Genomic DNA, 18,895 nt, shown 5'->3' on the forward strand with positions numbered 1-18,895 from the left:
CTCCCATAGAGCAGTCATTTAAAAAAAAAACACAATTTGAAAAAAAAATATGCAAAAGAACAGACACTGCGCAAAGAAGATATGCAAAAAGCTATCACTAGCCACCGAGGGAAATGCATGTCAAAACTCCCACGGACTAAAATCTGCCAGCACTGCAAGCTGGTGAGACTGTGTACACTGAAATTCTCTGAGTTTCTGGTGGGACTATAAATTGATGCACCTGTTTGTCTGGCAGTTTCCTTTGAGGTTAAACATTCATCAAGCCTATAACTCAGCAGTTCCACTCCTAGCTAGGTGTTTACCTAAGAGAAATGAAAATGCATGCTCACCAAAAGATTTGTGTAAGAATAGTTATAGCAGCTTTAGTCGTAATAGCCCTAAAATGTAAACAACCACATAGCCATCTATAAGAAAAGGTATTAAAAAGTTGTGGTACTTTCATACAATGGACTCTTTATTGCTCCCCCCCCCCCAAAAAAAGAGAGTGACCGATTGATACATTTGACAGTGTAGATGTGAAACTGACAGCACTAACAGCCTGCACCCAGCCAAAACCCAGATTGGGACTGGAACCCACAGTTTTCAACTGGAGTCACTCACCTGGTGTCTGGACTCACTGAGGTTCAGGTTCTTCCTGCCTCTGCACAGAAGGAATTCAGTGAGAGACAAAGTGATAGGCAAGAAATAGATTTATTAAGGTAGGATTGCAGGCACGGAAACTTTGCCCTGAGGATCCGGATCTGGTGGGCTACAGGTTTATCATCCAAAGGGAGTTGGGGTTGGAAAAGTCTGCCTCTTCCTTTCTGGAAGTCGTGGTAGCTCCTCCTTGGTATCCAGTAAGGCATGTATTCAAATCAGTAGAAGGGCGGTCCTCAAACTCCTGTCCTAGGTCTGAATCTGAACGCAGGATTCACCCCATCCCCCACCCAACGGCCTGAGGCAATTGTCGCACCTCCACTAGTCAAGCAAGCCTGCCTTGTTGTGATGGCTTTTTTGAGCAATTTATTAACTTCGGTGATCTCCCAAAGCCCCCTAAGTTTCCACCTTTATCTGTGGTCCCTTACTGGGACTCATCCAACCACCTGTGCCTACTCCATCCCTATCAGATGAATCTCAGAGACATTATGCTGAGTAAATAAAGCCAGACCCTAAAGAGTACCTAGTATATGAACCCATTTTTTACGAAGCTCAGGCAAAGCTAAGCAGTGGTGATAACAGCAGTGAGATCAGTACTAACTTGCCTTTGGGGTGTGGGGTTGACTAACAGGCACATGAGGGAACTGTCTGCAGTGATGGGAATGCTCTTTATTTTCATTTTTTTGGTGGTTACACAGCTGGATCCTTTATCAAAATGTATCCAGGTGTACCCTTAAAAGCAGTTTATTACTGTATGTAAATTTTACTTCAGTTTTGAAAATGATACTTTTATTGCAATTTCCTGTAAATCTATATTACTTTGAAATAATAGGTTCAAAAAAGGCCTTTATGAGAAATTGGCACAACGTTGTAAATCAACTATACTTCAATAAAACAATGTTAAAAAAAAGTATTCTCTGGTTTCCATTTGTTGAAATTTCTTGACGCTTTTATGATCCACAAGTGGTTAATTTCTATAAATGTTAATGTGTGTACCCTGAAACACTATGTAATCACAGCTGTTGAGTATTCTAATTAGGTTACTGAGGTTGAGTTTGTTAATTGCGTTGTTCAAATCTTGTGTTCTTTTTTTTTTCACTGAGAGTGTTTTGTGAGTTACTGAGAGATATATATTAAACTATTTTATAATCCTTATAATTTTGAGCACATTAATCATAGATATTTTAAAGACCATATCCTTTGACTCTGTGATGGTTTTCGTCGTCTCTTTTTCTTTCTTTTTCTTTACATTTAATTATCCGCTTTATTTTTTTATATGTATGATTTTTATTTTTTCCATTGTAGCTGGTTTACAGTGTTCTGTCAGTTTTCTACTGTACAGCATGGTGACCCAGTTACACATACATGTATAGATTCATTTTTCTCACATTGTCATGCTCCATCATAAGTGACCAGATATAGTTCCCAGTGGTATACAACAGGATCTCATTGCTTATTTCATTGCGTCTTTTTCTCTCGAACCTCTCTCCTGCGCCCCATAACTGTCGATTGAACACAGGACATTGTGTGTACATGTCAACAGTGCGGGTGATGATATCATCAGAGGCTTACTTTGGATACAGAGGGAGGCAGATGTCTTTAATCCAGCGAGGGGCTGAGCTGATCTGAGGCTCAGTTCAGGTGTTTCTTGGCCTTCAATCTAGGATATGTCCTCATTTTCATTCCTCCAGCATCATGAAACCATCAGACACTGGTTACCCCCCCTCCCCCTTAGCCGCTGTTTTCCAGTTGGTTCACAGCATCTGTCAGTGAGCACGTGCTCAGTAGAGAGGGAGATGGGAGGCAGCTTCTCTTCCTTCCCTTCTCCTTGGGGTCTCCTTGGCCCCTCGAGTCTGCAAGACCTCTGCTCACTCCCTGGGCCTCGAAGCAGCTGCCCGAGTCTCTTAAAGATGAGATTTCTTGGGAGGAAAAGTAGGATGGTGATGCGCCCCATTCTTATGTCCCTGAGATCTTGCTCTTCCTGTCCCCGTGATCTCGATGGACTGCAGTGCCTTCGAGCAGGTTTTCATCAGGATTGTACCCGTTTTCTAGTTGTGCCCGGGCAGTTGGTCTGATCCAGCTTGTCCTGTCTGCCCATGGCTGGAATCCTCTAAGCCCAGCTCCTGTCATCCTCAGACGCAAAGTCACTGCTTCCTGCATCATGGCCCCAGAATGCTGACTCCTTTTCCTGGGCACTGCAGACGGTGTGTTTGAACCTGGGGGTGTCCCTGGACATTGCCCACCTCCTTTCTAGTTACAAGTCTGCAGTCACTCTGTCGTGGTTTTCATTCCATGCTTAGAAGGGCTCCTGTGTGCCCTGCCCTCAGAGCCCGTTAGCACTGTGACTGGTATTTGAACAAAAAGGTCCTTTCGTCACTGTCACGCTGGGGGAGGAAACGACCTAATGAGATTTCTGCCTTCACTTCTCTGCTGGGTTCAACCGGTGTCTTCTAGCTCCCTGAATTTTAACTAAGCCATTAAAAATAAGTGTGAGAATTCTGTATATAAGAAGGATGGAGCCTCAGTATTCATGAATCGGATTCTTTCAGTCTCTTCAAAAGTGGGAACAGTTTATAGTAAATATTTGAAGGCCCTAGAATAAATTTAGGCTAAGGAGGAGTTCCCGTCATGGCACAATGGAGACGAATCCATCTAGGAACCATTATGTTGCGGGTTCGATCCCTGGCCTTGCTCAGCGGGTTAAGGATCCGGCGTTGCTCCAGTTAGACCCCTAGCCTGGGAACCTCCATATGCTGTAGGTGCGGCTGTAAAAAGGAAAAAAAAAATAGGCTAAGGAACACAAATTTAATATTACTAAACCTAATTGGAAAACTCAGCCAAAAAAACAAAAAGGAAAAAGTCACCTCTTGTGTAATGATTTCTGCCAAAGAAAAAGAAATTCATTCTAAAGGTGTCCCAGAGAGAACTGAAGATTTAAAGCTGTTTTTTTTTTTCTTGACAGTTCACAAGAGTGGTGGTGACTCCCAGGCTCTCTCCACAATGTGCTTTATTTCCTGGCCTACTTACCACTGAGGGTGAATTCTCCTTTTCACAAGAGGAAAATTTTGGAGGAGAGCATCCAAAAGGAATGACGTGTGGCTGTTGAGAGGGTAAGTCTTTTGTAAAGAGTAGGGGAAGGACGTGGCTTACAAAGAAAATACTGAGGAATTTTTCATCCATTATGAGGGGGACTCTAGAAATGAACAGTGTGCATTTCACTAAATGTCAAGTTCCCAGATCCTTGTCATTGATGATTTTCTGGTTCTAGATTTGATTTTCAGCTCTTTTCCTTACCAGCTGTGTAAACTTGGACAAGTCATTTAAATTCTCATCGCCCCAGTTCTTTCTTCTAGAGAAGAAAATTTCATATGAAAGCACTTATTAGCAAATGGCAGAATGTGATATAAAAATGTAAGTTATTGTTTATTATTAATTATTATTCTTGCTGCTGTTGTAAAAGTCTCTGGAGGTGGTTCGTGGCCTTGTGACTTATGGTGCTTTGGGACCATGGAACTTGGGGCTTTGTCCTTAGTGCCAGGAGTGGAGGGCGTGCCCACCTGCCCCCCTGTAAGAACAGCATCATACCGTTCTCTTGGCTGCAGGTATCTGTTACCTACTTTGAGAAAGTTGGGGGAATGAGTGGAAGTTAAAGTCAAAGAAGAGAAAAATAACAGCTCCCTGTGCTAGTTGTTACAGTGAGCATTGTGTTAGGTGTGGTTTCATGTAATCCATACACCGAGCCTTGGAAGGTGGGTGTTATTCCTACCGTGACATTTTCCGTCAAGAGACAGAATTAGAATTCCTTAGCAAGTCACTTCAAAGAAGATAAAAACCATTCTGGAGATATTATTGGGTGGAGGGAATTTGAAGTTTTTCATTTCCTCTGTTTTATGATGCTCATGTTCAGCTTCCATAATTATAAAGTGATTAATTTGGGGAGTTCCCATTGTGGCTCAGGGTAACAAACCCGACTAGGATCCATGAGGGTGCAGGTTTGATCCCTGGCCTCGCTCAGTGGGTTAAGGATCTGGCATTGCCATGAGCTGTGGTGTAGGCTGAAGACATTCCTCAGATCTGGTGTTGCTGTGGCTGTGGTGTAGGGTGGCAGCTGCAGCTCCGATTCAGCTCCTGGCCTGGGAACTTCTATAAGCCACAACTGCAGCCCTAAAAAGACAAAAAAAAAAAAGTGGTTAATTTAAAATAAATAATAGGAGTTCCCATCATGGCGCAGTGGTTAATGAATCCGACTAGGAACCATGAGGTTGCGGGTTCGATCCCTGCCCTTGCTCAGTGGGTTAAGGATCCGGCATTGCCTTGAGCTGTGGTGTAGGTTGCAGACGTGGCTCTGATTCTGCGTTTCTGTGGCTCTGGTGCAGGCCAGTGGCTACAGCTCTGGTTAGACCTCTAGCCTGAGAACCTCCATATGCCACGGGAGCAGCCCTAGAAAAGGCAAAAAGACAAAAAAATTTAAAAAATAAATAATAGATTTTTGAAAATCTTGGTTGAATACCTCTTACAGTAAATAATGCACACAATGGAGAATTAAGTCAATTACTAGGATATTAGAAGCCAGTAAGAATATGGAAAAAAGTAGAGCCAAGTAAGGGTAATTGGGACCGCCTGTGGGAGGGGGAGGGGAGACTGCTGGGGGTGAGAGGCTGCTGTCGGGGTGGGACCACTGGGACTACTGGGGGGAGCTGCTAGGGGGAACCGCTGGGACCTCTCGGGGGGGACTGCTCGCGGGGGTACCGCTGCAGCGGGAAGTACAGATCGTTGTGTGACCTGGGGTGGCAGTGTCCGCTTCTTGAGGAGAGACAGGGGTTATAGCCCAGGGTGTTCCTGGCAGAGGGAGCTTCTGACCGAAACCCTATGGAGGGAGCATGTGGGACGTCGCAGGCATAGCCCGGTGGTGGGTGAGCTGCAGTAGGACTGGCCGGGCAGGAAGGCAGGCAGCAGCAGGGGCTCCCAGGGATATAACGCCATTTCCCAGGTTTAGATACAGAAGAAAAGCCACCTTGTTGTCTTCTGCTCTATCTGGTTTATACTGGGTGTCTTTCCTCTACAGTTACAACACACACACACACACACACACACACACACACACACACACGAGTGCATTACACCTCCACTACTGTGTTAGTTTCCAACAAAAAGCCACAAGCTGGTGCCTGAACATGTGGGAGTGATTTGTCTCTCAGCTCTTCAGGCCAAGCCCAGAATCTGCGCAGGGCCCTGCCCCTCGGGGAGTCCTCCCTGGCCTTTTGGAGCTTGTGGTGGTGGCCATCCCTCGCTGGCAACCCTCTCCTGCAGCTGCGTCCCTTCACGTGCTGCCTCCCTGTCACGTGACACTGTCCCCTGTGTCTGCATCTCCCGACGCCGTTAGCCATTCTTTCTCGTATAGGGACAGAGGACTTGTCCTGAATTACCTACTCAGTGTGACCTCGTCTGAACTGTGACACCTATATTCACCCTGTTTCCAGGTGGGGTCACAAGGGTACTGGAGGTAGGAATTTGGAATATTCTGGAGGGACATTCAACAGGCCCAGCACCTTAAATAGTAAATCACCGGTATATCACTGTTTCCATCTTGCAAGGGCAGAAATAGCCTTTAAAAGCTTAAATCACTTGCCCAAGGTCAGAGTCCACAGGACGAGCTGGCCCAGTCAGTGTGCTTTCTCAAGTGGATTTGATCAGGCCACGGCCATGATGTAAGGATGGCGGGGACCAGGGTTGCCCTGCTTAGGACGGGACTACACATGTGCAGCCCTACAGACCCACCCGCATGCCTGCGGCTGGACAGCTCCAAGCTGGAGCTCTGCCCTGCATTCCCAGTGAAGGGAAATAGAGGCGCTTCCGTAGCCCAGTCCCCAGTTTGCATTTCCTTCCAGAGCAGGACAACCCTAGGAAACAGATGCTTTTGCTCTCTTTTAGGAATTTTTCCAGAAAAACAACACCACTGTTTCTGTGGTGTGCAGATCATTTTTGTGACAGGACCACAGGCTTTTTTCTCATACAACATAGGGAAAAAGTACGACTCTTGGAGTCAGTTGGCATATTGCAATAGAATTAGGGGATTTTGAGAGCATTTACTGTGTTTCGTGTTCTCCTTCTATTTAAACATTACTTCTTGAATTTCCCGTTGTGGCTCAGAGGGTTAAGAACCCAGTGTAGCATCCTTAAGGATGTAGGTTTGATCCCTGGCCTTGCTCAGTGGATTAAGGATCCTGCATTGCTGTGTCTGTAGCTGTGGCCTCAGCTGCAGGTCCAATTTGACCCCTAGTCTGGGAACTTCCATATGCTGCAGCTGTGGCCCTTAAAAAAAATGTCTTCTTGAGATGAAGCTTGTCTAGCCATTTTTGTGACCTTATTTTAGGCTCAGTCTTGAGAGGTACACTGAGAAAAGGAATGAACACAAAACAGAACTGAGTGCTTTCCTGGGAGTCCTGGCGAGGAATGGCGTCCCCAGGCCAGGCTGAGTCCAGGGGCCACCAGCAGAGGAGTCTGAGAAGGATGTCAGATGCTCAAAGCTGAGCATCAAGTCCAGACGAGACCAACCCATGGTTGGAAAAAAATATCCTAATATGAAAACTGGAAAGATTCAAGATATATCAGGAGACAGAGTACGAGACCAACTGAATGGTTTAGAAAGTCACTTGGGTTTGTGTGAGGCTCTGACCTCATGGGGTGTGGGTTTGAGGGGAGGCGGTGGGTGACCCTGGGCAGTCAGGTACCGGCTTCTCCTAAAGATGGTGTTAGCCAGTTTGGGTTGTTGTTAGTCTTATAGTTTCTTTCTCAATATTTGTATTCCCCTACGTTCTAAGGCTTTTCTTTCTGCTGAACAGCTGACTGCTTAGGATATCTGTGTGCATGTTCCCCTTAATATCAACAAGAAAGAGAACCAGTGTCCTCTCTTCCAAAGATGCTTCTACTCGCTGTTGAAATTGATTCCCTTTGACCCTGAAAGTGCTAGGGAAGAGCAAGGCACGGAGTTAAAGTGACCCGTGTCTTTGGCATTACCAGCACAGAAGGCCATGCCCAGAGCACAGCTGGGTCTACGGCCTGCGGGGGCGCAGTGAACACAGGCGTACCTCCTCTGAGGGTGGTTTTCTAGCCACACCACCTACTGAAGTTAAACAGACGCCACTATTGCTGCGGCTGCGGATTGTGAAGCAGCAGGCCAGTCGTGGGTCATTGGTTAGAGTGACCTCCCTGCTGCCGACGCTCTGGGGAAATAGTCGGCTTTTTACAGGAAAGACCAAAAGGTGACAAATACTATAACCTACGGACCTATTTAATTCCTCCTATCACTGCAGAATGGGAATATAACCCTTCTTATTTCCAGGCGGTGGTGGATTGCTGAGCAGTGAGAAACAGCCCTTTAATTAGGAAACATCTCATTCTTAATAATTTTTTTACTCAGGTGAAGTGCACACAACATAACATTAACCATTTTAAAGTGAACAGTGCAGTGGCACTTAGTATACTCACAATATACTGACCAGGTGCCAATACCTCTGACTCGTCCCCAGGCACATTCATAACCCAAATAAGACACACACACACACACACACACACACACACACAATAATCCACATTTCCCCCTCCACCGACCCGCGGAAAACACCAACCTGCTTTCTGTCCCTGGGTGTACCTGTTCTAGCTATTTCATATAAACGGGTCATACAACATGTGACTTTCCATAAGGCATTCATTTTAAATTACAAGTCATTTATTCTTTCAGTCTGCTTTTATCATTATCCTTGGTGCACTGGGGTGCTGTGGAAATATTAACATTCTCTTGTTAGGACCTACGAAAACCTGCATCTGCTAGCGGGCTTCTCTTCAGGAGACAGTTTAGAATTAAGTGACGTAGTTTGCACGGATGGGAGGAATTGGACTTGCCCTCATTTCTCGTGTCTCCCTAGCTCTGCCCCCCTGCCTCCTCTCCCCACCCCCAGTTTCTGTCTTGTTTAGTGGTCCAGATACCCATTTATGCCATCATCCAGATGAACCTGTAATTGATATTTTGGCATCGGGAGACTGGAGATGATATGGCAACAAAGCAGAGTCTCCTGCAGGAGTTAAATGACACCAGCCGTTGAGGATGAAAACTTGAGAAATGCTCTCCATGCTCTCTCCTGATCATCCTCTCCTCCCTCCTCTCCTGGGCGGGACTGATGCTGCCCTGGGCAGCCTGGGATGCAGACAGCAGAGGCTTGAAATGAGACTCCTCTCTCCATCTGCCAGACGTAACTCAAGATGAGCTGCACAGATGAAGCTGGCGGAGGATGGGGGGACCGAATGGCAGGCCAGCTTCTCGGAGACCAGAATTCTAGCTAAATCCTTTTGTGGGGGCGAATGAGCCTGCTGGTCTAATAATGCCCAGGAAAGAAATTGCTGTAGTGCTGGCGGCTCAACAAAGCAGCTGCCACCGTAAGTCTCTTCCATGGCTCCCCCCTGCCCCTGGGAGTGTTATTAACGTGCTCTGTGGGATGACAGGTAAATACAGGGCCAGTTGTGACTTGTCTCCATCAAATGGTGATTATCATGTACTGTTTTATGTGCTAGAAGAATTGAATTATCAGCAGTCTGCTCCAAATTTTCTCTTCCAGGAGCCTGAAAATGCCACTCAAAAGTAACTGATGGGTTTGACAGTACAGCCGTGACACGATGGGCAGGGACATGTTTGTTGCTTTCCCCGTCTCCTTCCCCATCTCCTTCTCCTTGTTACTGTGTGTGGAGGCGTATATGCACCAGACCTTGTGCTCAGGCTAAGGATGGGAAATAAGAGCCTGCCGCCCAGGAGCTCCTGGTCCCTCCCTCCCTCCTCTTCTCTCGCTGCCTTGTTCCAGGGTTGTGACAGGACTGCACACAGCAGAGTATTTGTCTCTCATAGAAGGAAGCAGCTTCTAAAAGCCAGAGTCCTTTCTGCCTTTGAGCCTTTGAATCCAGCACGGCCCTTGTAGAACTTTATTGAATTGCACTCAGATACGTAATCGGATAGCTGGCTCAAATGCGGGTCATGATATTGGAGAGGGTTTTGCCCAGAGTGGCCGGAAGCACAGAGGGCAGAGTAAACAAGGGCCAAGGGGGCCAGAAAGATGAGATGGTGTTTGCCAGACAGACAGGGGGACACACAAGCTCCCGGGGTCACGCCTTCGGGACTGTGTTTCTGGGGAGGGGCCCTTGGAATCCTCTAAATCTTGCTCTTTCTTTCTTGAACCAACTTTCAGGAAGTACCTGCTTGATTTGCAGTAGCTTTGGCTCAAGCCCCGGGACAGTTAGGCATCATTCTGGGAAGTGACAAGTCCGGTTTCTTTTAGGGGCTAAAGCTCCACCCCCAATTCCGTCAAATTCCTCACCCCTAAAATGTCATCTACTTTAATCTTCCTCTTCCTTGTTGAAATAAATTTTAAAAACTAGAATTTTCTTTTCCTAAATGGGTTTGAGTTGGAGCCAAGATTTTGCTTCCATGATCTCAGTGCCTTTGCAACAGGAGTGCATGGTTTGTGTCCATTCCTCTAGGGCAGAGACAGAGGACTAACGGAGGGACACTTTCTGCTCCCAGGAGCCTAAAACCCGCTGGGACGGGAAGCCAGCACCAGCACGGACAGGCCTCCTCTGCATTTACTATTCAAGCAGAGTCTTCCCTGCACAGAGCATTGACGTGGAAGTAGCTTTGATGTGGAAACTTTTTGAAATAGGTGATTCGAATCCCAAACTGAAGTTTAGAGGCCAAGGAACAGTGAGGAGAGCTAATCTTCCTACTAGAAGATTTACCGGGGAAACGACAAGGTTGTGCTTTAGCAAGGTTAATCTTTCCTACCTTTTTCATCTGGGGACAGCTTGTTCTTGAGTTGGGTAGCAGGTAAGATTGCTCACCTGGAGTCCTCCTGTGTCTCTTTTCCCATCACCAGCCTGGCTACCTATAAAGGACTTTAAACTCAAATGCCAGGTTGTCCATAATTTATTCTCTGACATCACCCCCTCCAGACATTCATAGCAGCTCACTGCCACCGCCATCCCTTCCTCTACCCATACAGACACAGAATCAAGCATTTTCTACTTGGTTTATAACTTTGGGTAAATATCTCATACTCTCTACTGAATGGTGCTTCCCTTGAAGTCAGTGATGCTGTCCTGATGTCTTTCTGTCTCATCCCCACATCCCTCATCCCAGTTCCTCTCTCACTTGATAGGTCCCTGAAAGGAGTCAGTGGATGGACCTTCAGTCTAGATAAATGTATCTGAGAACTTCTGCATCCCTTCCCGTCATCTGTAAACACAAATCCTTAAACCATTGTTTCCCAAACTAGGATCCACAAACAGTTATTCTGAAGAATGTTTAAAAAAATAATCCTGGGAGTTCCCATTGTGGCTCAGTGGAGATGAATCTGACTAGCATCCATCAGGATGCGGGTTCAATCTCTGGCCTCGCTCAGTGGGTTAGGGATCCATCATTGCCCTGAGCTGTGGTGTAGGTTGCAGACTCGACTCGGATCCTGCGTTGCTCTGGCTGTGGTGTAGGCCAGCAGCTGCAGCTCCCTTCAACCCCTAGCCTGGGAACCTCCATATGTCGTGGGTGAGGCCCTAAAAAAAAAAAAGAAACTTTGGGGAAATTTCAGTTTATACAAAGTTAAACAGGATTCCTATGATAGGACTCCTCAAAGTGTAGGCATTGAGAAGGAGTTTCTCAGTAGTTCCTTAAAACTAAGGTTTTGGAGGCAGCAAGGCCGTTTTCCTTCTGTGACTTTCCAGCTTCTGGAGACTTCCTGCCGTCCTTGGCCTGTGATCCCGTCCCCCATCCTCAAAGCCATCCTCACAGTACAGGGTGGGGATTTTTTCTCTTCTTCCCCTCTAGGTTCTCTGGCTGGTCTATTAAGTAAATTGCCATAAAACAGATTAACAGCAGAAACAAATTTAATTTTGTATGTGTGGGAGTCCCATAAAAATATGAAATTCAAAGAACGATCAAAGTAAGCCGCTCTTAGAGGGACAGTGAGTTTGGGGAGGCTTGACAAACAGTGAGGCAGAGCTTGGGGTGCCAAGTTAGTGAAGAGCTAATGCTGTTTGTTTGCATAGAGCCTTGGCCTGAATCTCTGTCTCTGGTGAGAAGGGCAGGCATCTGTCACGTGGGGGATGTGTCCCCACTTCCAGGGGACGCAGGAGGTCACAGGTGCCCTACTTGTTGCCCGGGTACCTTACTTTGGAGGAATCACGAGGCCAGACTTGCTGTCTTAGGATGGTGGATCCTGCTCCCCTTCAGTGGTGTGTTCCAGGCTCGCTCCCTCTCGATCTGTGACATCTGCTTCTGGTGTCACATCTCTTCCTATGACTCCTGACACTCTCACCTCCTTATTAGGGTGGTTGTGATCGAATTGGGTCCCCGTGGAAAATCCAGGCTCATCTTCGCATCTCAACACTTTCAACTCATCGCCTCTGCAAAGCTCCTTTGCCACAGAAGTAGCATGTTCCCAGTACCGTGGATGGGAGAGTGGCTGACGCTGGGAGCCATTATCCTGCCAGCCCAGGCTGTGGAGTCTGCAGCAGAGATAGGGGAGAAAGCCTTTCGTCCCTTGTGGAGGATGGACTGGAACACCCACCCCCACCCCTAACGCTATTTCCAAGGGCCAGTGAGTCGGCAGAGGTCATACAGAACAAATTCACATGATACACAGCCATGGAAAAACTCTGGACTCGTTATAGAGTCACCTCCGCAGTTATCATGATGACGGTCTCTGAGGGCTTTCCTGCACTCGAATCTGCTTCAACTCTTCTCTCACAGTCCCAGGGGCACAGCGCTTGTTTTTTTGTTGTTGTTGGTTTTTTTTTGGTCTTTTTTTGTTGTTGTTGTTGAGCGCTTGTTTTTATAGCACATCAGATAGATTTGGTGATAAGACTACCAACTAGGATCTTCTGAACTTTCAGAGTCTTTCAGGAGCTTTTCAACTGTGTATAAATATGGATCTATTATGCATCATTTTATGAGTTTTTACTCTTTGTTTAGGAAGGTATACTGTGCTGGCGGTCTTTTTTTTTTTTTTTTTCCCCAGGGCCGCATTTGCAGCATATGGAAGTTCCCAGGCTAGGGGTTGAATCAGAGCTGCAGGCCTATACCACAGCTCACAGCAATACCAGATCCTCCACCCACTGAGCCCAGGGATGGAACCCACGTCCTCATGAGTGCTGGCTGCGTTCATTACTCTGAGCCACAACAGGAACTCTTTACTTTTTTTTTTTTTTTAATGAATTGTATTGGAGTATAGTTAACTTAGAAAGTTATGTTAGTTTCAGGTGCATAGCAGTTAGTTATACATCTATCCATTCTTTTTCAGATTTCCCCCATCTAGGTTGTTACGCAGTATTGGGTAGGGCACCTGTGCCATACAGTAGGTCCTTGCCACCTTGGCAGCCCTACTTTTACCCCTGTCATGCCCACCGCCCTGTACACTTCAGCAACGTCTCTCCAGGATTGTAGTCACCAAAAAAGGTGTGCTAAAATGTTAACATAGAAAGATAGGAGAAGGTTAATAATGTTTGAAGACTTGTGGGAAGAGGATGACCGTGAGGAAGAAGAGAAAAATGAAACTGGATGAAAAGGAAGCCAAGCAAGGGATAGACAGATGAACTGAAGCCCAGCACATGTCATGTTTTAAAAGGGCTGGGAGGAAAACCCCTAAACATTGTCCTCTGCAGGGAAACCGAGAAATCTAAGAAAGATATTTGATTTCAAACAAGTAGAATGAGAAGACTTCTCCCTAGTCTCAAAAAAATGAACTTTTTCTTACAAAATCCAGCCATGAAAGATCTTTGAAATTCCACATAGAATTATGGTATCAGGCATTAAAGGGGAGCCATATAAGATTGATTAATATTGGAGTTCCTGTTGTGGCTCAGCTGTAACGAACCCAGCTAGTATCTATGAGGACATGGGTTCAATCCCTGGCCTTGCTCAGTGGGTTAAGGATCTGGCATTGCTGTGAGCTGTGGTGTAGATCGAAGACGCGGCTCAGATCCGGTGTTGCTATGGCTGTGGTGTAGGCCAGTGTCTGAGGCTCCAATTCAACCCCTGGCCTGGGAACTTCTGTATGCCTCAAGTGTGGCCCTGAAAAGAAAGGAAAAAATTGATTAATATCAGCCTCCATTCACCCCATCTCATAGGACTGTGAGTCCCTGCAGGGCAGGAACAATGTCTGAATAATCCTTGAGTCCCAGCCCTCACACACAGCTTGGCATATTGTCATAATGTTTGTTGCTCACCAAGTAAAATGATTGCAGAGTTAGTCCCTTCCTGCATATTGATTCATTGGGAGGAAATTATGTTTAAAAAAACTGACAAGAGAAGGGATGTTTGAGAAAAGAGAGATGAGGAGCATGGTGAGCTCTTCAAAGGACAGGTCTAGAGATTTCTTCGTTCCCAAATTGTTCACTTCACTACAGTGACGCCAAAATTTCCCACCGGAAAACATATGCACCATCGGCAGAGAACAGCAGAGGTCTATTGAGATTCAGATGTTGATACAAAGTTATGAGAATCATTCTTCAATGAAATTGCACGTTGTCACTTGTCTGCCCACTGTTGTATATACAGAATATCAGGCAATCATTTGCAGATGATTGAATTGGCAAATACTAAATCAAAGAATGCTTATAGGCTACCATGTTACTTAGAAGATTAGGCAGAAGTTGCTTCGTATTCAAATACTGGAGCCTTCTCTATGCTGCCTGGGGACAGTACATGACTCACACCTCGTTTTTCTACCCCCAGTTTGTGTAGGTCATACTGTGGGCTTCATGGGCCCTCAGTAAGTAATAGAGGACTTGGATGACCCGGTAAAACACGCCGATATGAGCACCGTAAGTCAGTGTGGGTAGCCGTAAAATGAGTGCAAACACATTCTCGTCTGCAATCAACTATATTGAAAGATTTTCCCAACCCTGCTAACATACTATGATCAGTTAGGTAGATTTTTTTTTTTCTTTTTTTTTTTTCTTTTAGGGCCACACCCATGGCATATAGAGGTTGCCAGGCTAGGGGTCGAATCAGAGCTGCAGCTGCTGGCCTGCACCACAGCCACAGCAACATAGGCTCCGAGCCGCATCTGCGACCTCCACCACAGCTCACGGCAACACCGGATCCTTAACCCACTGAGCAAGGCCAGGGATCGAACCAGAAACCTCATGGTTCCTAGTTGGATTGGTTTCCTCTGTGCCACGACGAGAACTCCTGGGTAGCTTGTAAAAGACAAATTCCCAGGCAGTCCTTTGCAGTTCACAGTGGCAATGGATCCTACAAGAGAAAACGTGTCCATGACTCCAGGACACTCTTAACAGAGGGCATTTGTCCGTCAGCCCCAGGACATGCATTCCAAAGCAGTGTTGTCGCATTCCCAGCAATATGACAGCGTAACAGAGAGAAAAGAGCGAAGCTTCACAATACCCAGGGATGATGAAATTTAGGTTTACCTCTAACTGGTAATGCAGCTAAGGAAGCAGCTAAGAGATTCATAAGAGAGATCAGAATTGAATAAGGTGCCATTGGTATTATAGCTTATGTTTCAGAGATATGCTAAAGGAAAGCTAAAACCATGGGAAATAGGGACATTTCTCCAAAGGAGAGTTGACCTCCTCCAGTGGATTGACTCTTAGGTAGATCTGGACAAGTCTGCATAGAGATGACATTTATGTGAGACTGTTCATTGTCGTATCAATCAATTCAGTAACTGAAAGAGAAGGTTATGCAGGTATTAGCTTTAGAGGCTTTTATTGTAATGTTGGTAAAAGGTATAAGAAAAGTAGTCAGTTTCATCCTTCTACATGAGTTTTTCATGGGTGATGTGGGTCAGGAAAGGATATTGTGAGTTTTGGGAAATCCTTTTGCTGTGCTCTAGAAGCAGAGGGCTTAGACAACTTGCTTCCTATGGTCGCTGTGCCAGGATGCAGGAGTCTTGAGGCTTAGAAGGGAGCAGAGTCCAAACACAGCTTAAACACCTGCGGGAAAAGCTGCACGAATGCTTCATGGCAAAATGTTAGAGGAAAGAGCTGGTAAAAACTATACAGACCACAGACTGTAGATCCAGAGTTTAAAGTTTGTGGAAATGCAGAGAAATGAATGCTTCGAAAATGTGATCGGTATCTGAAAAAGTTTAAGAAAGGTTAAAAAATATGTGCGTGTATACATGGCATTATGGTATTAAGACAATTGAAGTGATTACTTATACCAGGTAGAAAGATGGATGCCATAAGAACCCCTGGGCATAAGCTAGAGGAGCTCGTGGAATTTAATTTTTCTAGGGAAACAAAAAGAGAAATGTGTTATATCTGGCAAAACAGGAGGATAAAAATTGACCTTGTATAAATGTAAATGTTTCAAAAATTACTTTTGCCTTAATCAATCCAGGACAACTTTTCTCTAATAAACAACCTCTAGGAGGATGAATATTTGCTAATAAATTCGAGTTACTTGGAAAACAATGCAGGAACGAGAGAAAACATGATGATGATAATGTTTTATAAGCCTTTTCTTTCATCCTAAAAATATTATGAGTAGTTGGATCTTTGGGTTTTAGAGAGCATTTTGGAAGAGATGAGATATGAAAGGGTTGTAAATTTGGTGAGGTATATTTTTCTTTTGCAGAGTTTGGAAATTATGTCATTTTACCCAAGTGTAAACACTGACTCTTACTGCTGAAAAGGAACTCACCCCTGAACTAATCCTCCCTTTCCTTTTCAGGAATGAGGAATACAGTAAATTGCTCCCTCGGGGCAGGGTCAGCAGTTTGATGGAGACTGTAATTTGGTGAATGTGCGGTTCTGTAGATTGTAAAATGCGGTGATAATTCCAGTATCTTATTACAGGTGTCACTTTGTCTCCTCCATCCCTTCCATTTTATTGCCTATTCTATGCATCAACACGATGAAAAGTAATGTGTTTTCTTTCCCTGAAGTGGAGAGAGAGGACAGAATTGGTAATATAAGTGTGAGTCACCCCCCCCACCCCCAGTTTCATAAACTTTGTGCTCATAGATTGTATGCTGTCCTTTTTATTGCAGTAACATTTAACAAAATCATGGCCATGGAGGAAATTAAACTTTCACAGAATGTCCATAATGAGCCTCTGAGTGCTGATGTTTCAGGTATGGTACAAAGTAGCTGCTTGGAATTGCAAGTTAAAGAGACAGAAGCCATCTTTTCCCTGTTGCTTTCAGTGGATTTAACCACACATTAACCATACGATGACATTATGTCATCTGTCTGGGACACAACAAAGCACCCAGGTTTCAGCAAGCAAAGCAAAGGCAGCAAAAGCAGATGCCGTTCATCCTCTAAACTCCTGGGAGAGTTTCTGAAGCTTTGCTCAGCACCTAGTGATTCTCTGTTTACCTAAAATTCTGTCCTGCTAGAGGATCTGATATCCTCTCTCACAGACACCGGAAGGGGTAAAATAGAAAAGGAGAAGGAACTCTGAGAATTAGACCTGCCGGCCTAATGAGAAGTGAAGGCTAAACACAGGAGAGAAGAAAGACAAGAAAGAAAGAAGCAGAATACTTATTCTGAAGTAGGAACCAGAATGTCCTGGGGAGAAGGACCGTTGTCAGAGGCCATCCTGTCTACTTTGGTCTCTCCTCAGGGTGTCGCTTGATTGCCTGTGAGCATCATAAAGCCCTGAGACATCCAGAGCACTTTCTGTTCTGTTCAGAGTAGAGTCTGTTACAGGAAAGTGTCCGTTCAAAGTGCTTTAGTTTAAAAATGTTGGCACTAATAGGGATAACATTCAGTTAGCGTCTTCCTTCAAGCATATCATGTGAATAAGAATTACTATAGATTGCATTGAATGAACCCAAAAATACATCTATTTTTAGTAGTAGTAGTAATCAGGACATTTTTATTTTTACCTCCCATTTCAATTGTTTTTTTCCTCTCAAAATTCCTTCACATGAGTTACATGGAAACTACCAACAACTGGGTTTACCCAAGGGATGAAAAGGACATGTGCCTACGAGTGCATTCTTGCTGGTTAATTTCTTGGGTGTTAACGTGTTTTTCTTTTCTTCAGAGCAGTTTCTCTCCCTTTAAACAACATAGTAGGTTAAAAATAACTTATTTGGGTGCTGTACCTGTTTCTGGCTGAGAAAGTAGAAATTTCATGAGGATTGGGGGCTTTGGAAGCACCCCTGCCCTGAACTTCCTCCCCCTTCACCCCACAGCCCTTGAGGCCAGCATGACCGTCTGTGACATACCCTGTGAGGCTGTTGCTACATCCCTAGGCAGGTTACAAAGTCTGTTGTGCTTCCCTGTCTCCTAATGGTGTAGGTACATTTTTTTCAGAAGAGGTATGTAATTTTTCTTGATCAGGTGATCCCTTGAACAACCTTATTTCTTATCATCCCTCATTAGAAATCACAATGTCACTTTGCTGTGTGATTCTTCTATGTAGTTCCACAGTTATTCTTTTCTTTTCTTTTTTTTCTTTTTTGGCCTTTTTGCCTTTTTCTAGGGCTGCTCCTGCAGCACATGGAGTTCCCAGGCTAGGGGTCTAATCGGAGCTGTAGCTGCCGACCTACGCCAGAGCCACAGCAACTCGGGATCCAAGCCTCGTCTGCAACTTACACCACAGCTCACGGCAATGCCGGATCGTTAACCCACTGAGCAAGGGCAGGGATCGAACCTGCAACCTCATGGTTCCTAGTCAGATTCGTTAACCACTGCGCCATGACAGGAACTCCACACAGTTATTCATTGTTATCTGGGGTATAAAAGCATTGCTTTCTCAAGTTTCTCTTCTCTCAACCCCAGATAAACTAGATTTTATTTTTGGATTAGAGAAGAAGTGTATATATACACATAATGGCAGTGCACCTGCCATCCACTTTAAGCTGTCGCTTCTTTGAGACAGGAGAAATTGTGTAGCCTGCTGACCAGGAACCTCCAAAGAAGACAGGAGAAGGCAGACACCCCCCGAGGGAACTTCATAGGTCTTTGACTTTAGAAGTTGGCTCTAGCCTTTGATTAGGAAAGAAGCAGACCCCAAATGATCTCCTTTGTACTCTCCTGTAATAAAGCAAAGGCATTTCTCTCTGTTCCTTAGATGGGATGGGAAAGTGTTTAATACAGAAATAGGAAGGGAAAAAAGAAAGTAATTGCTGAACTGCGTAGTATCTGTGAAGAAGTAGATGCATAAACCCTTCATTAATAGAGCTCTTATTCTGTGCTCACAGGAGTTTTATTACTTGCTTGTGCCAGGCACTCTGATCCACCT

At 45.1% G+C, this 18,895-nt stretch overlaps 1 long non-coding RNA gene across 1 annotated transcript in view; it reads left to right on the forward strand.

Annotated features, from left to right (window-relative positions):
- The window catches only part of LOC125137366 (uncharacterized), an 88,133-nt gene extending 70,703 nt beyond the window's left edge, over positions 1-17,430 (forward strand). The window contains exons 2-3 of the long non-coding RNA XR_007137415.1: positions 3,599-3,746; positions 16,689-17,430. This is a non-coding gene — a long non-coding RNA (uncharacterized LOC125137366). The remainder of the gene's footprint in view (positions 1-3,598; positions 3,747-16,688) is intronic.
- The last annotated feature ends 1,465 nt before the right edge of the window (positions 17,431-18,895 follow it).

This window comes from Phacochoerus africanus, chromosome 10, assembly GCF_016906955.1.
Source record: "Phacochoerus africanus isolate WHEZ1 chromosome 10, ROS_Pafr_v1, whole genome shotgun sequence".
NCBI classification, from domain to species: Eukaryota; Metazoa; Chordata; class Mammalia; order Artiodactyla; family Suidae; genus Phacochoerus; species Phacochoerus africanus.